The following is a 14,408-nucleotide window of genomic DNA, read 5'->3' on the forward strand; positions in this document are numbered from 1 at the left end:
ATGGTAGAGTTATACAGAGTTTCATACTGTGATGACTTTTGTTCTTATTATCCATGTCTACCATCCTTTCCTCTAGACACATATGAGTAGGTAAGCAAGCTGGTGATGCAATGACTGGGATGGTAGTAAGAAATACTTTTCACCCTGATGACCTGCATAATTCTGCTGACCAAAGTTTTGGGTGATCTAAGTGTAACAGGGTGTTGCTTAAGACCAAAACATGTAAAACATTATACCCAGGGGTAGACAATCCCATTTCTTTCTATGCTATTCGTCATATTTTTATACCTGAGGAAATTAAGTTAAGGATTTCAGGAAAACAGCTGACAAATAGTTCAACGTCATTAGCCACATAATACTACTCTGGACAAATTATGTGAGATTATGAGGGATATTTTGAGAACAATAGGTAGCTGAGATAGATGTGTGATGACAACATTATAAAAAATGTATATATGTGTATATATATATATATATATATATATATATATATATATATATATATACATATATATATATATATATATATATATATATATATATATACACATGTGTGTGTGTGTATGATATAGCATCTATATTAATTCTGCAAAAGACGTATTCATCAAATATGTCTTCTGTGAACAACAGCCCCTCAAAAATCACTTCAGCAAACTGGGAAATTTTTCCCATGGTTTGCAAACACTTGGCCATCACCTAAACATTGCCCTTTTCCCCACTGCAGCGCGATCTCACAGTTGGTATATATAGTTAGGGGGGTGTGGGGGCCCCCACTTGGATGGATTTTATATAGTCCATTGTGTGTTCCAGATGGTTGGTGGGCAAGTGTTTGTGAACTGTAGGAAAAGTTCAACTGTTCACTGAAGTGATTGTCGGTGGTTGTTGTTCGCAGAAGACATATTTAATGAATATGTATTTTCAATGTATATGTATATATATATATATATATATATATATATATATATATATATATATATATATATATATATATATATATATATATATATATATATATATATATATATATATATATATATATATATATATTATATATATACATACACATATATGTATGTATATATATATATATATATATATATATATATATATATACATACACATATATGTATGTATATATATATATATATATATATATATATATATATATATATATACATATACATACATACATATATATATATACACACACACACACATATGTGTATATATATATATATATATATATATATATATATATATATATATATATATATACATACATATATATATATATATACACACAAGTATGTGTGTGTGTGTGTATATATGTGTATATATATATATATAATGGTCAAGCTATTTGTATCTGCAACAAATCCTGTGTTCAGATGTTTGAGAGAATCCAGAAGATATTCACAAGGCTGTCATATAAGTGTTGACTCAAGGTGTTAAATTTGCAGTCAGTTTGATACAGATTAATGTCAGAGGATGTAGTACTTATTTTCATGTGTCTTAGTAATGTTATAATATTATCAGTTTATATTGTCACCTTTCTAACCAGTGTATTAATATGAGAAACAGGAATCATTTGATTAATTTGTTGTGTTTTCTCCAAAGTATTACATGCAGTAAGTAGACGTTGGAATTCATTTCCACAATCAGGTCATCTTCTTGACTTGCAATATTAAAGTCTAATTTAGATATCTGGTTTGGTGATATACATTTTCACGGTGGCAAATACCATGATGGCCTCTCCTGAGGCCTTGAGTCAGCCTGATATCTTTGTCAAAACCATCTTCAAGGGTTACAGCTCAAAATAGATTCTGAAATTATATACAGAATCACAGTTGACATTTCACACAAATTTAGCTAATAAAACCATTAAGCGTTTAAAGTGCAATACTTTTAAAATATACGATTAACGCTGCAGAAAGGGCATGGGCAAGATGACAGAGGGGCAACAGTAACTGTTGTAAACTCTATAATGTCAATTTAATTTCAGACAGATATAATAACTAGAAGCAGCTTATGTGGAGTTATTTTATTCATAAATGAATTAAAAAATAAACTGTAGGATAAGACCAAACGTTTCCTTCAAGCAAACAATTTTCTTGCCAATTTTCATCAAAACTTCATCAACAGTTAAGAAATAGCAAAACAAGTTATTTGAAAATGGAGCTTACAATTTAAATATGAAAAATGAAATGCAATCCTTGATGGCAAGTATGCAAGACATTTCAATTAAAGTGGACAAACTAGACTCAAAAAGTGATAACACTAAAGAAGAGAGTGAAAAGCACATTGTGATTCTGAGCAACCTTATAAAACAAGAAAACGAGCAACTCCATGGTAAGGAAACTGCCTTACACCACAAGTGAAGAATCTTAAAAAAAATGAAACCCAACTACACTTTTTATTAATGCAAAGTAACTGGCTCATTGAAAAGACTGATGACCTTGGAAATAGATTAAGGAGAAATAACATAAGAATATACTGATCTCTCAAGAACAATTGAGAAGAGGATGTAATTAACTTTTGAAAACGTGACTTCACAATTTAAACTTAACAGAAGCATTATTGTGAGATCACACAGGTCTTTGACTTCTTCTCTAAAAAAAATAAAAATGCTCCACGTAGCTCCATCTTCATGAAGTTTATATCTAGCATGGAAAGCAACTTAATACTAAAGACTACCCAGTCCAATCCTGCTATCAAAACTGAAGATAATCTATGCATGTAAGATAATGACTATTCCACAAAGGCTATGTTCAAGATAAAAGAGTGTTTAGCAACTGTTGTGAATTTATTATTTCCAGCAAGAATTAAAATTAATTTATCTGATGGAACAAAGATATTTGACAACCTGGAAGAAGCCTCATATCCTACGAGCAGTCAAATAAAAGTATCTCTCCTCCTGAAAAAATGGACTTGAGTACAACATCACTCAACAGAAAAAGAGAGAAAGAATTCTGGAAGATAGATTCAAAAAGCAAAAAACTGAGGAATAAACTGCATTTATTTTTAGATGTACTAATTTTGTTCAGAAATTTTATCTACCGTACTTTGCATTCAATAAATATTATGGCAGATACTTAAATTCCATTTAACTGTTAGTGCTTAAGGGGCTCTATTTGTTGGTATATATATATATATATATATATATATATATATATATATATATATATAGAATGGTATCTGCATATTAACCTGCTTATAATTAAACATAATCTATAAGTTCAAATGAAATGTGTTCTCACGCTATTAATATTTGAATAATAAGTAATATTCATAACACAGCTTATAATGATTTATGTAGAATGCTTTAAACAGATCTCATTTTATCACAGGTCAAGGACTTGGACTCCAGTAGTATGTAAAGAGATGCCATGAATGCCTTGCTTAGCTGAGTTGAGGAATTGTTTCAGAGTATATTTTTTAGGGGGGAAGCCACTATAGACACCACTGCATAGTTTATTGATGTCTCATTTTTTCACTAACAATATTTATTCCTCTCTGCACTAATACAAATAACACTTTTATTGTGTTTCTGTAATCATCTGAAATCATCAGAAAAAAAAACTATCACTTTGTCAAATCAAAGTCAATCGCACAAGTGCAAAAACTGAATGAAATTCTATATCCCTGGACTCAGATTTGTAGATATCACACAAACCTAATATGACAAGACATTAATACATATATAACTACTTACTATATATTATAGATAATCCTAATATTGCATATAAAGTAAACTCACTTTAACATTTATTATACAATGATTTCTTTGCTTGCTTGAGTATTGCCCTAAGACTTACACTGAGCATTGCCCAGAATGTGAATGAGACATTCATGAGTAATATTTTGATAGTTATAGCATTTAAAATCTCTCTTTTTGGTTATGATTCTTATCTCCCTCTAATGTCGTACAATTTTCAAATGTAGGCCTGCGGCAAATTTTACTTATTGCATAAAATTAAACAGTGGAATACTTTTGGGTTCATATTATGTAATCAAACCTTTACAAGTTCAAATGCCATATAGTCAGACCCATATGTTCAAACTTGTAAAAGTTCGAATACGTAAAAAAAAAAAAGAAAATAAAACAAGAAAAAAACCTAAGTCCTGTAAGCAGGGGGGCAAACCACCCTGCACCCCCCACAACCCCCTGCTCTTTAAATATACCAACTCTGAGATTGCATTACAGTTCATTAAAGGAAAATCTTCCCTTTCTGCACTGTAGTGTATTTTCGGAGTTGGTATATTTAAAGAGCGGGGTGTGTGGGGGTGCAGGGTTCTTGCCCCCCTGCTTACAGCAGCTTGTTTTTTTCTTTTTTTTTTATTTTAGATGTTTGAATTCTTGAAACTTTGAACATAAGGGTTTGACCTTTTTACGTTCAAAGTTTCAACAATTCGATCACGTAATAGGAACCCAGACTTTTACCTTTCGGCTGTTATTAGCTACTGCAATCCTGCAATCTGAATTTGGACAAAAGCATTAACAAAACCATCTTCACATTTCTGGTAGTTATAAAAATTTAATTGCAGAAAAATATATTTTTATTATAAATTTATTAAAAGAGAGGAGGAGGAAATTTAAATTTCAAATACTTTTAAGACGGTTATATTTTTATGTTAATAGGATCATAGGAAGTTACTAGGCTATTGGCCTTGAAGCTCTTACAAGCCTAGCCAAGAATTTATCCCATATTTAGACAAGCCCACACCCTATGCACTGTCCAGCAGGGACATAGGTGGAATCCCAGGAGTGTATTTTCTGTTCCCCATCCAGTTATCCAAGTTGCACTTAAAAAGGTTTAATGAGGTTGTGAAGGCTGCCAGCCTAGCCAGATAGAATTGTGCAGATAATTCTATAATTTGTAATAGGAATGTGGAACTGCAGACTTGTTTTCTTAAATGAAAGAATATGCTGTGAAATGTGAACTTAAAAAATGTAACAACATTGCCTTCTGCTGCAAAGAAAGCTAAGTCAAGCACTTATTGTATGTCCTTTGAAGTTCAAATTATTTCATGACTGTCTTTGATGTTTACAATTCGGCTCCGGACAGGCTAGATGAAGGCTTCCTGCCAATTGTTTTAACTTAAGGAATAATTACTAGAGTTTCCATATGGAATGTCTTTTATTGGTGTAGTTTCCTGCAGCTGCAAGATAACAAAATAATGTAGTTTCTGTTGGCCTGGGAACACCAGGAAAGTGAAAGAATGATGTAATGTTTATCCGGACTGCAATTTCAATTTAAACAGAGAGACTCAGAAAGCATTAAGCATTTTTGTCTTGATCATCCAACTCACAGCACTGTCTTGCTTATATGTAAGTTATCTTAGACTTGTGTTTTCTTTTAGAAATAGCTAGGAACTAGAAATATTAGACTAAGTGTTTTTCTGTGATGTCAGAACTGTACTAATTTTTTATTTTAAGTATTTCTGTGTGATCTCTGAACTCTTGAATAGCTCTGTGTAGTAGAAAGAATTGTCTTGTGGTTTTAATTATTTATTATTAAATATTTTAAAACCTTTTAACTGTGGCTGGTTTGTGTAGAGATAATTTAAGCTCTTAATAGTACTTGCATGTCTTTGGTAAAACTGTACAAAGCCAGTCTAATAGCTTTAGCCCTGGGTTATACTACCAATTGGATAATAATATTGCACAGTAATAATTGGACACCCTTTTAAGGGCCTTTGATTAGCTGATAATTATTAGTGAGTGGTGGCAGCTGATACTACCAGATAGTCTGGGAAAAAGGGCCACAGCTGAATAATCTGTGCCAGCCTTCCCCAGAGGTGCCTGTGTGGTTGTATAAACTCTTCTTAAAGTGTGTGAGTGTGTGTGTGTGGCAGCTACTTGGGCAGGGACACAAATCACTGGTTGGACAGAGAAGGTGCTAGAGGTTTAGCTTGCCCACTTGCTGAGATCTGGACCCTATAGCTGTGCCAGTAGGGAGTCTTATTGGGGACCTGGAGAGCAAGAGAGCGACCAGACCCAGACTGACTGCGATCTCTGTGTGCTCTTAAGGGAAATTGCACTTTACTGTGTGTATTTGTTATCCTATCCTCATATATGAGACACCCTCTCTGGTGAAAGTGTTGAGGATTGAGGCTCCTTGATTGCTGGGCCAGGAGACGGGTGTCACATATTAATTGGTGCCACTGGTTGGGATATCCTCACATATTAATTGTTTGGCAGCAGTGGGATATCCGCATCACATATTAATTAGTTGGTGAATACTAATTGGCTTGTAGTGGTGTGGGTAGAGTGAATCCCGTAGCTTGTGTACAGTGAGCTTTGAAGGTGTTTTGTACTCTAAAACAGCCACACAGTGAATACTCAGAGTTCAGATCACAATTGTTTTATTTCATTTTGTTAGCTTAGTTAGTCAGGGTAAGCAGGCAGCATGTCAGCAGAGGAGTATGGAAAGCTGACAAGTAGCCAGCTGGCGGAGATGTGCCAGGCTAGGGGACTGGTGCATGGAAACCTGACTAAGGCAGACCTGATTGCAGCCTTGATTACAGCTGCATCAGAAAACAGCAACCAGGAGGACAATCAGACTGGCAGTGGAGATATAATACCCTCGAAGAATGGACAGTGCAACCTTTCTGCAGTGGTCTTAAAAATCCAGCTGGAGCTAAAGAGACATGAGTTGGAGGCCAGGAGTGTGGAATTAGAAGCAGCTGAGAGACTGAAGTGTCTAGAGAGTGAGGAGAATGAGAAACTACTACGCTTAGAAGCTGAGGAAAAAGAGAGGCAGAGGCATGAAAAGGAGATGCTGACTCTTCACCAGAGTCATGGAGGTAATGGGGAAGGGAGTAACTGGACCCCAGAAGCACAAAAGGTTAGTAAATGTCTTCTGCAGTTTAAAGAGGGGGATAATTTTGATAGTTATATTCATATGTTTGAGAGGCTATGTAAACAGTATGAAGTTGACCAAGGGCTCTGGGTACAGCTCCTAACCCCCTTACTCCATGGTAAAGCTGTAACTGTATTACCTAAAATGTCTGATGTTGCATGTTTTGATTATACTGCTGTAAAAATTGTCTATTAGTGTTTTTTAAGCTAACACCTGAAACATATAGGAAAAGTTTTGTGAGCATAGACGCAAGACAGATGAAAGTGTGTGTGAATATGTTGCTGAATTGAGCACTTATTTCCAAAGGTGGGTGAGTAGATGTCAGGTCACCACTTTTGAAGGACTGGCAGACCTTTTGGTGAGGGAAAAAGCCCTTAGCACTTTACCTGAGGACATGAGGATCTGGTTAGCTGATAGACAATGTGCTACTTCAGATGAGTTGGGGAAGAAGGGCGACCTATACCTGGCAAGCAGGGCAGCCCTGCACAGGAAGGGGAGCCCTAGTACTGATCATGGGTCTAAAGGAACCAATGGTGGGCAGCACAGACTGCCACAACAGAATCTGCCAGCAGCAGAGGAAGCCACTAGTCCAGGTACACATCCTGGAGCTAGGGTTAAATGTTTTGAATGCAACCAGTGCGGCCATGTGGTATACAGGTGTGCATGGAAGCAAGGTGGGGAACCAAATGTGAGGGAGCCAGTAACTGGGAAAGACAACATGCCAACAGTAGGTTGTCCTGAGACAACAGGAGTATGGAACTACCATTCTGTAGATGTCCTGATAGGGAAGGATTTGGATGAGGCAGTACCATGTACTTATGCAGTTACACTAAGTCAGGCTAGGAGACAAGCAGATGGGTCTGGTAGCCTGTTGGAGATCCAGACAGACTGCACATCTGCAGCCAGGACTGGTGAGTTGGTTACTTCAGGAATTGAGCTACACTGTAGCAGTGAGACTGATAGTGAGCCACAGCTGCTTGTGGGTACTGATGGTCTCTTGGACAGAGTGACTGCAAAGGTAGAGGTGAGTAGTAGTACCCAGGCTGACAGTGAGGCACCACTGTCAAAAGATGCCAGACTTCCTGTGGAAGGGGAGCTGGGAAGGGTTACAAGGAGAGAGTTGAGACAGTCTCAGCTCTCAGACCCTACATTGCAAGGCATGAGGCAGGTAAGCTAGAGAGGCACCTGATTATCAAGGAAAGGGGGAATCTGTATACTGGGACAAAGGGTTACTATACAGAGAGTGGACCCCTGAGGGAGAGCTAGAAGGTGAGAGAGTACAGCAGTTGGTAGTGCCTAGAGCCTACCATCTGGTGCTTCTAACCATAGACCATGTTATTCCCTTTGCAGGTCATATGGGCATAAAATGTACGAAGAGTATATTATGCAGAACATCTATTGGCCTGGAATTTCCAAAGATGTAACAGGGTACTGCAGGACCTGTGAGCAGTGCCAAAAGGTAGGCAAGGCAGGAGACAAGGTGAGAGCTCCTTTCATGCCTTTGCCTGTGATTGAGGACCCATTTCAGAGGGTAGCTATGGATATTGTGTGTCCTCTGAGTACCCGAAGTTCCACAGGGAAAAAGTATATACTAGTGGTAGTGGATTATGCTATACGATACCCTGAGGCAGTGGTTTTGTCCTCCATTGAGGCAGAGAAAGTGTCAAATGCTTTGTTAGAGATTTTCAGCAGGGTAGGTTTCCCAAAAGAAATACTGACTGACAGAGGTGCCAATTTCATGTCAGTCCTGCTGGCTTGTCTGTGGAAGTCCTGTGGGGTGAAACACATGAAGACCACCCCCTACCATCCCCAGACTAATGGTCTTGTTGAGAGGTTAAACTCTACAATCAAGTCCATGCTATGGGCATTTGCAGATCAGTTTAAGAGGGAGTGGGACAAATGTTTGCCCCATCTGTTGTTTGCTTACAGAGAGGTTCCCCAGGAATCCACAGGTTTTTCTCCCTTTGAGTTGCTGTATTACGGGCATAGGGTGAGAGGACCTCTAGATTTAATTCAAGATGAGTGGGAAGGTAAGTTTGAGTCACACAAGGAGTCTGTTGTGGCATACATCCTAAACCACAGGACAATGCTCAGGAAACTCATGGGCTTGGCCCAGGAGAACCTGGCAGAATCCCAACAACAGAAAAAGGTGTGGCATGACATGAATGCTCGAGCTAGAGAGTATGCTGTGGGACAATGGTTCTCATTCCTGTCAGACACAATAAGCTGCAAGCAGCTTGGGAGGGTCCCTACTAGGTGGTAAGAAAGGTAAGTGATGTTAACTACATGGTGGAACTGCTAGGCAGACAGCCACAGGGGCATAAATTGTACCATGTTAACATGATGAAACTTTATCATGATAGGGAGGCCTTTGTGCTGAACATTTGCAGTGAACTGCAGGAGGAGTCTGAGGGAGATCTGGGGAATGATCTCAGTGAGGCTCAGGCTGACACCTCAGTGGAAGGGGTAGCAATATCCCAGCAGCTATCTCTTACCCATGTTCAAGAAATCTGAGCAGTGTTTCAGGAATTTGGAGACATGTTCACTGGGAAACCAGGGTTCACCCACCTGGTGCAGCACCAGGTGGATACAGGACCCCAAAGGCCTATTAGGCAGGCCCCGTATAGAGTGCCTGAGAGAGTCAAACAGACTCTGAGGGGGAGGTACAGGAGATGTTGGAACTAGGGGTGATTCAAGAGTCCGGCAGTCCCTGGGCCTCCCCGGTGATGCTGGTGCCAAAGAAGGATGGCAGCACCAGGTTCTGTGTGGACTACAGGAAATTAAATAGTCACACAGAGTCAGATGTTTACCCCATGCCTAAGACAGATGAGGCCCTAGAGCAGGTGGGTGGGGCTAAATATCTTACAACCATTGATCTTACCAAGGGTTACTGGCAGGTGCCCTTGATTCCCAGCGAGAGAGAGAAGTCAGCCTTTGTGACCCCTTTTGGCTTCTATGAGTTCACAAAGATGCCCTTTGCGATGAAGAATGTCCCAGCAACTTTCCAGAGGCTGGTAGATCATATTCTAGTAGGAGTCTACCTAGATGATATTGCCATCTACAACCATTCCTGGCCACCTTCAGCATATCAGTGAGGTGCTGGGCAGACTACAGAGGGCAGGGTTGACCGTTAAGCCGAGCAAATGTCAGGTGGGTATAGCAGAAGTCTCCTACCTAAGACATAGAGTGGGGAGTTCATAGGTTCATAGGTAGCTACTAGGATATCAGCCCAATGGCTTACATAAGCCTAGCCAAGAAGGTTCCCTGGCTTACACCACCCAAGGAAGTTATTTCCCTGTGCCACTGTTGAGCAGAGACACAGAAGTGATCCCCGGGGTGTATTTCCTATTTCCCATCCACTCATCAAGAGTTTTCTTGAAGAGTGCTAATGAAGAACTTTGCTTGACATAGATGGGTAGCCTGTTCCAGAGTATGGGAAGTCTCTGGGACAGGAATATATCCCTCCAGCATGCCCTGTTTATTGTGTTGACAAGGTTTAGGTCACTAGAGCATGCAGCTTGGAGGGATTGGGATTTCTTTAGGTGTAGCATGTCCAACAGTTCTGGGTTTGACATACCTTTCTATGTTAGGCAGAGATCACTTTGGAGTAGGCGATATGTTATGGAGTAAAGCTGGAGTTTTTTGAGGCGGTCAGTGTAGGGCATTTGTTTGAGGCCAGTAGTCCTCTTTGTGAGGGACTTCTGTGGCCTTTCCAGCTGCTACAGATGTCTTGTGAGGTACATTCCAAAAGGGGAATTGTACTCTATAATGGGTCTAATGAGTGTCGAGTAGAGGGGAACAATGACCTCTTTTTTCCTGGAAGAGAACCCTTTTATGATGAGGTGTGCCATGTAGAAGGATTTCCTGACTACTGTGGTGATGTGATTATCAAAGGAGAGACTACTTTCCACCTGTGTCCCTAGATCTCTTATCATACTTTTGGTGTTATGTATGTGGTAGTTCATGGATATGAGTTTTTACCAAAAGGGATGACAATGCACTTTTTGGCATTGAGCTTGAGGCCATGGCTTTGACACCAGGCATCTGTCTCAGTGAGGCCCTTTTGTACGATGTCCACATCGTTAGGAGTTTCAATTATGGCTCCTAGTTTGCAGTCATCTGTAAACCTCATTAGCCAAAGACCTTCTGTGTTAGCCTGTACTTCAGAGAAGTAGATACCAAACAGGAGAGGACCCAGGACTGAACCCTGTGGTACTCCACTTGTCACTGGTCTTAAGTCAGATTTGGAGTCTGCTACTTTCACAATGTGGGTTCTGTCAGTGAGCCAGTTGGCAGCCCATCTTGTGACATAGGAATTTATACTTAGTTTAGTGAGTTTATCTATAATTCCAGAGTGGGGGATGGTGTTGAAAGCTTTGGAGAGATCTAGATAGGCTGTGTGAACCACCTTACCCTCATCTACGGCTTTGGTGACCACTTAAAAGAAGTCTTTCAGGTTTAGGAGACATGATCTGCCTTTTACAAACCCGAACTGGGTGGGGTCCAGAGTTTAGAGATTACCAGTGTCATTGTTTATAAGTTCCATGATGATACATATGTTCCATAACCTTACAGACCAGGCTCATCAGGCTAATGGGGTGGTAGTTCCCAGAGTCTGTGGTGGCTCCCCCTTTGTGGAGTCAGATAACTGTCGCTGTGTGCCATTCAATGGTCACAAAGCCTGAGGTAAGGCTATGATTGAACATGGTACTTAGGTGGGGTGCCAGTTTGTTCTGTAGTTCATGTAGAACGAAGCCTGGGATGTTCATAGGTTCATAGGTTGGTACTAGGCTATCGGCCCTAGGGCCTATACAAGCCTAGCCATAACAATTCCTGGCTATTTCTTCCCACAGTATTTACTGCTGTCAGGTCCCATGGATGCTGTCTTCTTGGCTTTGGACAGTGTGGTTTTTACCTGTGCAGCCGTGATTACAGGAACTTTGCATTCTTCTGGTATAGAGATGGGCCCTTTAGGGGTTGAGAGGGAGGTAAAGTTAGCACTGAACCTATCTGCCAGGATGTTGGCAATATCAGTTGGTTCTGAATATTCAGTGCCATTGTGCTGTAACTCAGGGCAGATCTGAGTGTTGCCATTGAGATTCTTGACATAGCTATAGAATGCTTTGTGGTTGTCTTTAGAATCAGTGGTGATTTTTTTTTCATAACTAGCTTTGGAGGATTTTATGAGGAATCTCAGCTTCTTACTGAGGCTGACCAGGGAGTTCCTCCAATTATGGGATTTTACTCTTTTTTGCAACAGTTTCTTTCTTCTGTTGTAGAGTTTATTTATGGCAGGGGACCACCACTTTGGCTTCCTTCTTTTGGAAGATAGCATCTTGGTTCTGGAAGGGATTGCATGATCCATGCACTCATGTAAGTGCTTATAAAGTGCATTTGTGCAGGATTCAGCAGTCGTACCTCTATTGTCTGTCTGCATGGGTGTAGTAAAGTTTGCCACTTCTGTCTTAAGAAGCACAAAGTTGGTTTTGGAGAAATGTTTTATGGTGATTTCCCTAATGGGGGGGGCAGGATGTGAATGTCATGGTTGATTAACTTGTGGTCGGACCTGACCAGCGAGGAATTTACCTCTGATGTGGAACACCAGTTACCCATGTTGGTAATGACCAGGTCTAGGATACTGCTGCACCTGGTGGGGGTGTGGATAAGTTGATCCAAGGTATTGGAATTGGAATTTATGAATTCCAGAAAACGTTGAGCAAAACAGTTGGTACATGAGTAGTTTTCCCAGTTAATGGTGGAGTATTTGAAATCACCCATTATTAGGGTGTTAGGTTGTAGCCTAATATTTTCCAGTGTATCAAGAAATGAGGAGTGGGAATCCTGGGGCATGGTGGGGGATCTGTAGCAAGTTACAATTTGGATTTTGGTCTTGCCCAGAGTTAGTTGCACTTGGATAATCTCTGATGCATTATGCTGAGCAACTAGCCTGGAGGTGTGGATATCCTTAATGAACATGGACACGCCTCTGCCTTTAGTGTTTCAGTTCAGTTTAGGTGGACAAAAGTGTGGTATGACTTATAGCCTGGTAATGCAGGGGTGCTCTCTGGAGCCTTGAACCAGGTCTCTGTCACTGCACAGATGTCGATGTTCTCCATTTTAAGGAGTGCCTCGAGTGAGTGAATTCTGAGGTTTAGACTTCTAGCATTGAGTAGCATTACCCTCAGCTTTTGCTTGCTTGTACCTGTTACAGTGGTGAATTTGTCATTTGAACCTTTCCTAAAAAAGGCACTATAGGGGTGGCAAAAGCCTTAGCCAGTATCTGGAATATCAAGGGCGACATGTGCAGGCAAAGCACCGTGGTCTGTCAAGTCATGTCATCCCAGGGAAACAGATACTGGATCCCCTTAGAATGACACCAGAAGCTTAGCCAATTGTTGAAGTCAATTATGTTGTCCTTGTACTGTGGTATCATTCTGGGTGATGGCAGGATGCTACTCAGGGCTAGAGTCATACCTGTCTGGGCTACAAGATCAGACAGCTCCTCCATGTCTCTTTTCATGTAGTCCAGGGAGGTACATCTCAGGTCATTCACACCAACATGGACAATGACAGAGTCATATTTGTACTTGTTGTGGAGTGACATGAGTGCGTGTGTTATGTGGTGTATCCTGGCTCCCGATAGGTAGCTGACAGTAACTTTCTCCTTGTTTAGCCTGGTGAGTGGAACATCAGTGTGCCTGACTATAGAGTCACCTATGACTAGAGTGTTGGGTACATTGTTATGCCTTATGGGCTGTGGTTGCGTTTCTGCTTTGGAGGTCCCTGTTGCTTGGGCAGATTTTTATTGAGAGCCTCTGCGAATGTAGATGTGTGTTTTGTGTTTCTATGTGTGTGCTTTGGTGGTGTCGATTTTGAGGGACTATGTGATAAGTGTGGTGTGGTGCAAGTGTTTACTTTCTCCTCTTGACTGTCTAGTCCAGTCTTGGGTGAAGAGAGTTTTGCTTCCAGTTTGGCTATATAGGTGCATCTCTCATAGGTTGTAGTGTTGGGTAGTAGGATGAGAAGTTTTTCTGTGTACATGAGGCAATTGCTGCATTGCCACAAGACACCCAGATTCATCAGGTAGACAGGAGAAAACACCAGGAGCTGACCCTTAGACAAGCCTGGATAGGTGCTTATTTGTTAAGTATTAGAAACTGTTTTCCTCTAGACAAGTGAGGAAAGTTGAGTGCTGTAGTAATTTGTTGCTTATTTAGTGCTTGCAATGAGTTCTGAGCAAGTGCTGAGCTCAAAGAAACAGATTTGATTGCTAAAACTAAAACAACTGGCTAGTTCTAAGGGAAAATTCGAAGAGCACACTTTATGGTGCTGGGAATACTTTAACCCTAGCTAAGCGGCGATGCATAAAGTGTTTTCTTTTTAGATAAGCTACCTAGTGCTTACCACTCCCACTGATAAGCTAGAAGTCTTCCCTCCAACACAGAAAGGCTTGGGGGCTTAAAAACTTACAAACAGTCCTGGATACATCAAATTTGTATCTGGACTAGACAACTTACAGGAAAGGCAGGAAACAAGCTTAGAATT

Source organism: Protopterus annectens, chromosome 9.part0 (assembly GCF_019279795.1).
Source record: "Protopterus annectens isolate FY-2018-M chromosome 9.part0, PAN1.0, whole genome shotgun sequence".
In the NCBI taxonomy this organism is placed as follows: Eukaryota; Metazoa; Chordata; order Ceratodontiformes; family Protopteridae; genus Protopterus; species Protopterus annectens.